Raw genomic sequence first — 11,032 nt, forward strand, 5'->3', positions numbered from 1 at the left:
TTGAGCCTTCTTCGGCTTCGGAAGGGGCTGGGATTGCGTTGGTGGAGCATCAATGGTTGATGGGATGCTGGCCAAGAGATCTTTGGCAACTGCTTTTTGACGGCCCATCTCGGCAGAAAAAATTGTTCGTCGCCGGCATTGGCGTTGGGATATCGGGATCAAATATGGAGCCGAGGTTGACGGCTGCTCAGCTGGATCAGAAGTTGATCCTTGATTTTGCCGAGATGTGGAGGCAGCTTGAGGAGTTGTAGCAGAAGGAGGAGACAAACTCTTCTTCTTCTTCTTCTTGGGGACATCGGGAAGAGCTGACTTATACGTAGGAATGAAATTAAGTAAAAGAGAGGCCTTTCGTTTGTGGACTGGCACATCCAAAAGTGTCCTCAAGTCTTTGCTGGGAAAGAAAGACTGACGGAAGCCCTTTGGTGGCTGAGGGAGAGCTGCAAGAAAAACAGACGTCAGAAACAAATAAAGTGTTGAAGACTTTAAAAACAAGTTGGTATGAACACAGGGCTCTTACCATTGCCCTCTGCAAAAACTGTTCGAGGAAGAGGATAAAGATGGAGGTCCTCGTCTGAAGCAAACTCCCAGTTCCCCGAGATAATGAAGTAATCGTCTCCAGCTCCCTTGTTGAAGTCTGGGAGGTTGGCTACGATTTTATACTCTGTAGACCTCGGTTTAAGGTAGTAAACATAGCCTGTATCTTTTTTGAGACCACACATGGTATAACAGTATTGGATGTCGGCTAAAGTGATCCTAACATTTTCTTGTTTGGCTAAGGAAATTATACTGTTTATGACTCGGTAGGAATTGATGGCAAGTTGCATTGGGTTCAACTTATAATAATGAATGATCTCACGAAAAAAAATATTGAGTGGGAGCCGAAGTCCGCACTCAATGAAAGTTACAACATGGAGGGGCATGGAATCAGCTGTGGGTATGATAGAGTCATCCTCCCCAGCCAACCTCAGATGAACGTTGGCCGGGATGTCAAACTCTCGCCTAAAGTGCTCTAACTTGGATGGGGTGTCTACCCTATGTTTCCACATACCCATGATATCGGCTTAACTGAAGGAGTTGGATTTCAGAAGGTTGTGTTTCTAAAGGGTTTTACGGACCTCGGCTAAAATACACGGAGTCTACAAGAAATCGTTCCAATTTTCCCTAAAAATTGTTAGAGTTCTACAAACAAATCCTAAACCTAGATCTATGGAAACGAAGATTGAAGGCATGAATCTAGAAAACAAAAAAGCAAGAATGCGCTTCAGAATCAAGAACAAAGATGGACTACCAAGAACATTGTAAGTACAAAAGGGTATAAAGTCAAGAACAGTGGCAAACGTGCAGAAAAGTTGTGAGCAGTTCATGTATTCAAGACATGGGCAAGGGGCAAAGTCGTGAAATAATCACATTCAGATATATGATTCGCAAATCGAATGTTTGAACAAAGCAGTAATGGCAACGAGTAATGAAGAGCATCAAAAACTGAAATTAGGAGAAACAGTAAACTCACCGAAGAAAGGAAATCGGTGTTGAGTTTGCCAAAGTCAGACGAACGGCAGTTGCAGAAATGATTAGCAAGAACCTCGCCAGAGGAGGTGGACGGAGCAAGTTGCAGAGCTTTAGAAGCTTGAACAATGGAGGATTCGGAAGAAAAAGTTAGAGAGAGAGAAAGCCTCAGAAACGATGGAGAAAAGTGAAAAAATAAGGAAAGAGGGAAAAAGTTTTGTTAAAACTTGAAACAGCGGCAAAGAGGTCACTAGTGTGCCTAGAAGAACGTATGCGTCAGACGGCGCACGCGAGAATGATTCGATTTACAGGTGCGTATCCAGTACGATCTAGTAAGAGAAAGACGCGTGGCTGAAACGGTTGAGTTGTTATGCACAACAGCTCATACGCATGGAAGAGCACTTGGAAATTCTTGATCTTTAAGAAGACATGTCGGCCTATAATTATGATCTCGGTTGAAGCTGATGTACTGGCAGGAAGTATCGATATAGGTTCTATCACCTCAGAATGTCGAGGTAATAGAACCTAGGGGCAGTTGTGGGGATATATTTTTTGAGTACCAACACGTGGCCAAGGTGACGCCGAGGTGCCAGCCGAGGTGCCACGTGTCCTGGTCATGACGCCGAAGTTATCTCAGCAAGGCCGAGATTATCTCCGAAGATATCGGAATCTGGGATAAGCGGATAAGACACAAGAGTCCTAGAATGAGGAAGGACTACAGCATGGATAAGGATAACACTCTTTAGAAATTTATCTTTATCTCTTGGAGAGTCCAGGATAAGCACTGTGCAGAAGTCCATTGAAACTACGCTTCTGTTGGAATAAGGATTGAGTTAATTATAAAAGAAAGGCACCCACGTGGGTCTAAGGTACGCAATTTATATTCTGAATAGTGAGTTTAGTACTATTGATGATCTTTGAGAGATATACTGACTTAATCGTCGGAGTGCCCCCGGGTGGACGAACCACCGTCGGAATCTTCTCTTTCTGTTGCAGGTCAGCCAGGTGTCATCTATTCTGTCAGTGCTCTCCAGCTGATCACTGAGTTGGCAATGTGGTCAGAAAATCACTCACACAATTTCATATATAAATTTTATAATATATCAATTTAATTTTCACCATACAACACATTATTAAAAAAAAATTGGATAATTATATCTGGAATCAAAGCATTTTTGATGGGCCAAACAACATGAAATACTCCAGCATAGTAATAAAGAGGGTGACTTGTTCTTCACTCTATGAATCATGGAAACTTCTTTTCGGTTGGTTAAAAATTTATTAAAAATTGATTTATAAATAAATCAAATTTAAATATATTTTTAAACTTATTAAATTTTTAAGTTAAGTTTGAATATTTTACTGTTTTTAATGTAAATTAATACTACTCAACTTGACTTGACTCGTTTTTAAGGTAAACTATCAATAGTTTATAATAATTAGATTTAATTCTTAGCAAGTCTTATTGAAAAAAAATTATCATAAAATTGTCTCTAAAAATATTTTTTTTATGATAATTTTTTACGTGTCACTAAAAATTAACAATTAGTGACTTTTTTAATCATGATTTTTATAAATTGTCGCTAAAACTTATCATTAGTGACATTTTTTTGTGACGAATTTTTCAAACTGTCGCTAAAAGTTAAAAATTAGTGACCTTTTTTTGTGATGATTTTTTAAACTGTCGCTAAAATTTATAATTAGTAACTTTTTTATAACAATTTTCAAACTGTCACTAAAAATTAACAATTAGTAACGTTTTAAATAGTGTTTGATGAAAAACGTCATTAATTATCATAAAACCTATTGAACAATAAATTTACTGATTAGGACCTACACGTAAGTTCTTCGTAACTTTACCACCTTTATTGTTTTTTTTTAATTTTATTTAATGTAAAATGATGCTACTTAGCGTTGACTTTCCCATTCACAACTCTATCGATAACTTTACTAATTTTTTTTGGTTTTTTTTTTTTGTTTTTATTGTAAAACGATCAATTTACTATAATAATAATGAAAATGTAAATTGTAACATACACAAGTAGGGGGGGGGGGAAAGGAAAAACAAAATAGGAATGTGGCTAAATGAGTTTTTTGACGGGAAATAAATCAATTAGCGGCTAAACATATTTTTTTGGTAAGAAAATAAATTTATCAAATGAACTAAATATTTTTAATTAAATAATTTTAAATTTTTTTTTTTTTAATCAACGAAAGTCAGTTATTAGTTGTTAGATTAACTCATTTGGAGAGTTAAAACTTACACCATACACCTTGTAATAAAATCTTACCCTTCTATTCCACTCCTAAAAATAGAACCAAAGAGGACCACAGACCTCCCCTTTTAGGAGAACCTTAGTGACTAAAGACTAACCAACTAAGCTATTGATGATTTTTTCTAACTAATAAATTGAATTTTTTAGCTAATAAATCGATTTTTTTGACAAAAGCCCAAGCCAATGTAGTTAAATTGGGGTCAATTTGAGAGTGACGTGGAAAGATGGACAATACGAGAAAGGCTTCTTTTAAGTTGGGCTGTTGTTCTCTTCATTATTGGTTGTGAAATGGTTTTTGGGATTGGACATTTTGGTAATTTCAGTTCAATGCTGAGCTTGCTTCAATTTTACAGAGCTTGCTTCAATTATACAAACGAAGCCCACTAAGAGCATCCACATAAAGTTAGTAGATTTTGAATCAAATTATAATAAATAAAAAAATAAGTTTATTTACGTATAGGTCTTAGTAAGTGAATTTATTGTCTAATAAGTCTCATGAAAAAAATTTATCTTAAAAAAATATCACTAATTGTAAGTTTTAGAGACAATTTATAAAATCATGACCAAAAAAATTACTAATTATCAATTTTTAGCAACGTATATCACAAGAAAAATATTTTTTAGTGATAATTTTGCCAACACTTATTTTCAATAAGATTTAACGAGAATTAAGTCTAACTATTAAGATTTATTGATAATTTATCTAAAAAAGTAGTTTTGTTATTTTAGTTAGCATTTTTTTATATATACACTTCATTAGCTTTTCTATTCTAAAATTTAATTTTATAAAATATTCATTTTGCATTTTTAAAAAGCAGCCAGATGTTGCTCATTTTATATTGTTAATATATATATAAAGTATTTCCTAAAAAAAAATATATATATATATATGTGTGCCCAGGTTGTCAAGCTGGACATCCAAAGCTTATACCTATTATTGCAATTTCATATTCAATAAATAAATAAATAATGGTGGTGCCGGATGACCGATAGAATGTTCGCATTTCATATTCTAAAAATTATATATATGATGCGGCAGTAGCAGTCAGTCACCTGGCAAGATGTCCGGTCAAAAATGAATAATATAATATTATATAATTTGTAAATAGTGTATCGCTACATGTAGTGATATATTGTAGCAATGCCAAATTTAATTTTGATTTAGCTAGGCTGATTGATGAGTGATTTTGCATCTTAGTAGGCAAATTTTGTCCTAAAACTATAAGAATGGAACTATACGCACCAAAGTTCTATCTTCTCTAACTCTCTCCCAATGGGTCAACAGTAATGCTACAACTTCATACATAAAATTTTAAAAATTATTCAAAATATTACATCTATGACTTAAATTTATTTCATATAATATATCAATTTAATTTTCACTATACAATACATAATTTAAAAAAAATAATAATAATAATTATATCTCGAATCAAAGCATTTTTGAGACGCCAAACAACATAAAAAACTCCATCATAGTAATAAAGAGGGTGGCCTGTTCTTCACTCTATGAATCATGTTGACCTCTATTCGGCTAGTTAAAAGTTTTATTTAAAATTGATTTATAAATAAATTAAATTTAAACACATTTTCAAATTTATTAAATTTTTAAGTCAAGTTTAAATATCTTACTATTTTTAATGTAAAATGATACTCAAGTTGACTTGACTCGTTCGTAACCTTATTGATAACTTTAGATAAACTATCATTTTGTTATAATAATTGAATTTAATTTTCATCAAGTTCTATTGAAAATAAGTCATAGTAAAATCGTCTTTAAAAGTAATTTTTTTACGACAATTTTTTTGCATGTCACTAAAAATTAATAATTAGTGACTTTTTTATCACGATTTTTATAAATTATAGTTAAAAGTTACAAGTATTGATGCTTTTCTATGATGAATTTTTTAAATTGTCGCTGAAAGTTAAAAATTAGTGACATTTTTTTGTGATAATTTTTTTAAACTGTTGCTAAAACTTATAATTAGTGACATTTTTTTTAATAATTTTTAAACTGTCACTAAAAATTAAAAATTAATAGCGTTTTAAAATAATATTTGATGAAAAACGTCACTAATTATTATAAGACCTATTGAATAATAAGTCTACCTAAGTCTCTCATAACTTTACTACATTTATTGTTTTTTTTTTTTAATTTAATGTAAAATTATACTACTCACAGCTTGACTTACTCGTTCCCAACTCTATCGATAACTTTACTAATTTTTTTGGTTTTTTTTGTTTTTAATGTAAAACGATCAATTTACTGCAATAATAATGAGAATGTAAATTGTATCATACAAAAGTAAGGGGAAAAAAAGGAAAAACAAAATAGGAATGTGGTTAAATGAGTTATTGACGGGAAATAAATCAATTAGCGGCTAAGCATATTTTCTTGGTAAGAAAGTAAATTTATCAAATGAACTAAATATGTTTAATTAAATAATTTTTTCTAACTTCTTTTTTTTAGATCAACGAAAGTCAATTATTAGTTATTAGATTAGCACATTGAAAGAATTGAAACTTACATCCATACACTTTGCAAGAAAATCTTACCCTTTCATTACATTCCTAAAAATAGAACCAAAGACCTCCCTTTCTAGGAGAAACTTAGTGGCTAAACGACTAACTAAGCTACAACCCCTTAGTTAATAATTTTTTGGATAAATTACAAATACATCTTCTGAGGTTTGCTTAAAGTACATATTGTCCTATGTGATTTAAAAAATTACAAATGCCCCATTGTTAGAATTTTTTATTTAACAGAATTAACTAAAAAAATAAAATTCATAATTGTTCTCCTATACATGAATAAAATTACGTAAATTATTAATTGAAATATATTTCTAATATTATTAAAAATTGTTAATTAACTTGATAATTTATTAATAAAAGGGACAATTTGTTATGAAATTAGAAACCTCAGGGAGTGAGATGTAATTTCCAGAACCACAAAGGGCGATCCATATTTTAATCAAATCTCAAGTGGTATATTTATAATTTATCCTAATTTTTTCTAACTAATAAATTGAATTTTTTAACTAATAAATCGCATTTTTTAACAAAGCCCAAGCCAATGCAGTTTAAGGGGAAAGTACACATAGGTCCTGTTTTAAATATGTGTACACTATTTAATCCAACAACTTTCTGAGTAGATCCAAAAGTCCTACTTTTTCTTCCTCTCTCTCTTTCTGTGTTTTTTGCCTCATTTTTTTACGTTTTCCTCTTTCTATTTTTTTTGTGTGTTTTCCTTTCATTTTCTTTGTCATGGACGACGACCGGTAATCACACATTTCTTATTCTCTTTCTCTTTCTAATATATAGTTATCAGTGATCGATGATCACCATTGATTGGGGTTTAGCGGCGACTACCAACCATCGACATCAACTCATGACTTTATCCTCACCGACAGCGAATGAGTAGATCTACATGAGATCCGACTAGATCTAAACTAAAAATAGTTGCCGGAGTATAATATTCTTTCTATATCTATTCTTTCCTTCGATTTCTCAATTTTTCTACCTTTTCTCTGTTACACAAGTCTATTTTTCTATTTTAATTGAGAAAATTTTCATATTTTGAATAAGCTGTTTTCAAGTATTAATTACAGGTGGTGAAAACTGTAAAATTTTATAATTTCAATTTTTTTTGGTGCTAGAATGAATCATGGTTTAAAACTGCAAAATTTTGTAATTTCATAACATTCTTTAGAATTGTAAAATTTTACAATTTCATAACATTACTTAGAATTGTAAGATTTTACAGTTTCATAACATGTTTTTTAGTTTGATTACTAAGGATAAATACGTAATAGATTTTTTCTCTGAAACTGTAACATTTTACAATTTCATAACTTGCTTTTCAATTTGATCAATATTGGAGATTATTTTCTTAAACCCTACAAAAATTAAAAAATAACATATGTTTTTTCCATTGTTGTTTTTTTTTGTCATTACATTTTTTCTCCCTTTTAGTTTATCAATATTTAACACATTTTGCTTTGTTTTTTCGCTCTAATTTCTCCATTTATTCTTGGGTTAATGTAGACACCCCATTTTTGACCGATCTTAAGACTCAGACGTCACCGATTGAGCGCTCGGTGATGGTGCATATTGTACTCGTTCAGAAGTTTCAGAGTCTCGGCTGCAAGCTTTGCCTCCGGACTTCCGGACTCTTTCGTGTCTTGCCTCGATTTGCGAACCAGGCTCCGTTTTCTCTGTTTTCTCTTCCCGAAGGGAGGGAGAGGTCTCGTAGATCATCTCTCAGTGGCCGTAGACTACGTTTCGTGGTCGTAGGCCATTTTTCCCGTTTGGAGCCCGGTTTCCGATTTTTCGGAGCCGACGGCCGTGTGCCTCGGTTCGGGACCGCTTAACCACCTCCGTTTGCCCCGGTTTTTGGTATACACTCCACCACCATCCATTCCAACAACTTGGAGCTGTTTTTCAGAGCTTGGGAGCACCATTTCTCAGACCAAGACTTGCTGGTCCATTGGTTTTCAAGGGTAAGCTTCTTTTCCCTCTTTTTTGTTCCTATCTTGCTCTATATCTAAGCCTTGCTTGCAAGCATTTTTGGGCTCCGACCCAAACTGTAAATAGTCATATTCTGAGCTCCTTTTCATGTTTGATTGAGGACCTTTTGCTGTTTGAGAACCCTAGCTACCACTTGCTTCTTTAACTCTCTTTTAGGCCTATTTTTGCATGTTATTTTAGGCCTACTTGTGTTTATTTTTGTGGCTGGTCATAAACTATAAAGTATCTTTTTTTGAGCCCATTTTCAACTTTGTTGAAGGACTCTCTTCGGTTTGAGATCTCCTACTATCACTTATCTATTTAACTCTCTTTTAGGCCTATTTTGGGGGGGAATTTGAATTTCATTTTCCCCCCTTTTTTCTCCACTTCTCCCTCTATAAAACCAGACCCTCCAGCTCTGTTTTTAAGGTCACAAAATTTTTTTTGAAGCATTATACACACAACCTCCCTCTCCCTCTCTTCCAAGCTCCAAAACCCTTTGTTCTGGACCATTTTTACACTACAACCCATAGCACCACTCCTCCTCACTCCATACCAGAAGCTTGGAGGCCATTTCCAGAGGCAAAGAGCACCTTTCCTTGGTTCAAGAGTTGTCAAAGATATAGGCTACAAGGGTGAGTCCCATTTTCCCTCTTTTGTGCTTTATTTTGCTCTATATCTAAGCTTTACTTGCTTACATTTTTGGGCTCCAACCCTAACTGAAAATAGTCATTTTTTGAGGTCTTTTTCATGTTTGATTTAGGGTCCTTCCCTGTTTAAGGGCTCCAGCTACCACTTGCTTCTTTACCCCTCTTGTATGCCTCTTTCTTGCATAGTATTTTAGGCCTATTTGTAAACTGTTTTGAGACATTTTGTAAACTGTAAAGTGGCTTATTTTGAGCCCTTCTTCAACTTTGTTGAAGGGCTCCTCACTGTTTGAGGCTTCCTTTTGTCACGTGCCTCTTTATCCCTCTTTTGGCCTTATTTTTGCATGTTTTGTTAGCCCCTTGTGCTTGTATTTTTGGGCTCCGACCTGAACTTCAAATAGTCATATTTTGACCCCCTCTTCATGTTTGATCAAGGGTCTTTTGCTGTTTGAGGCTCCTTTTTTACACTTTGTGTTTAAACCTTCTTTTAGGCCTATTTCTTGCATAGTATTTTAAGCTTACTTGTGCACTGTTTTGGGCTCGGCCATAAACTATAAAATACCTTGTTTTGACCCTCTCTTCAACTTTGTTGAAGGGCTCTTCATTGTTTGGGGCCAGAAGCTGCTACTTGCTTCTTTACCTCTCTTTTGAGGCCATTTTTGCATGTTAGCTTAGCCCTACTTGTGTTCACCTTTTGGCCTTGATTAAAACTGGAAATACGCTTTTTTTGGGACTTCCTTGATTCTATGTTTATGCTTCATATTCAAATAATGCATGCTTTGTATAGCTATAAGTCATTCCATGCGCCTAGTTTCGAGTTTCGGGTCTCATTTCATGCATCGGGTGCCATGTTTCCATGTTTCGGGGCTGTTTTGCATCATATTTTGGTACTGAAATTTGCATGTTTGCATATCATGTTTCATACCTTGCCATGCTTTGTTAGAGTGGCATTTGTGCCTTAGGTTCGGTCCTCGGTTTGCGTGCACGTGTGCACGCATCTCGAGTGTCTCATTTTCATCTAATGGCCTCCTATGTGAGTGCGGCTGAGCTCCACTCACGTTGGTGTAAGCCCATATTGTATTGTGTATGCCATTTCATTTCATAGCATTGTGTATGCTAGGCTGTATGTTAGCGCATTGTGTATGCCATGTTATCTCGTGCATCGTGTATGCCATTTCTTAGCATTATGCATGATATGTTGTATCTTAGTTGCATTTCATGCATGTCATGCATATTGCATCGTGTTGGGGATAGGAGTTAGCCCAAGCACGGGAAACGAGGGGCGTTTCGTACTTCGAGTGACGGAACGTGTCTCAATTCCTCGGTCGCCGACACTCCGGATTATCCATGATGGAGTCTAGGCCTTGTTGTGTCCATATGTGCATTCATTTCATATTGAGTCGTGCAATTCGACTCATCGGCCATCATGCATCGAGATGCGTGATTGGTGGCACGAGGATCGAGGACTACACTCCCTGAAGGGTAGTCATGCATACATATGTGAAAATACTTTGCCATGCCCCTTTCTTGCTCTCTGTTACAGCAAATCAAGAGTCAGCAGCCTTCCAAAGCTTGGCATGCATCCCAAGAACAATTGCAAACAGAGGCTAATTAGGGCATCGCAATGGATTTCTGCGCAAGGCAACCCGAACATGCATCATTCATCATCCGGATCAGAGTTGAGGCAGTCCCTGGCTTGCATGCCAATTTATTGCTTTCCTAATTTAATTTGTTAATTAATTAGGGTTTTGTACATATTTGGACTGTAATATTCATTCGGTACTGTATATTATTTATTCGGACCCTCTGCGCGAGGGCAATGTTGTAATAAGTGTGCGTGTGTGTGATGTATGTCTTCCAACCCCACGTCTTTCTCCCTTTTATTTACCCGCTTATGATGGTTAGATTAGGGCATGTTTCAATTAGCATACAGTATGATAGCATGTTTGCATTCATTCATCTGTTTTGCATGCACCAGGCTCGGCGCATCATACTAACTGCATTGTATTTTCAATTTCAAGTTGAATACATGTTAGCTGTAGCATTTCATATGCCATGTTTAAAATAGCCGAGCCTATCTTAGTTGCATTTTAC

Source organism: Camellia sinensis, chromosome 3, assembly GCF_055761805.1.
Source record: "Camellia sinensis isolate YWXY chromosome 3, ASM5576180v1, whole genome shotgun sequence".
NCBI lineage: Eukaryota > Viridiplantae > Streptophyta > Magnoliopsida > Ericales > Theaceae > Camellia > Camellia sinensis.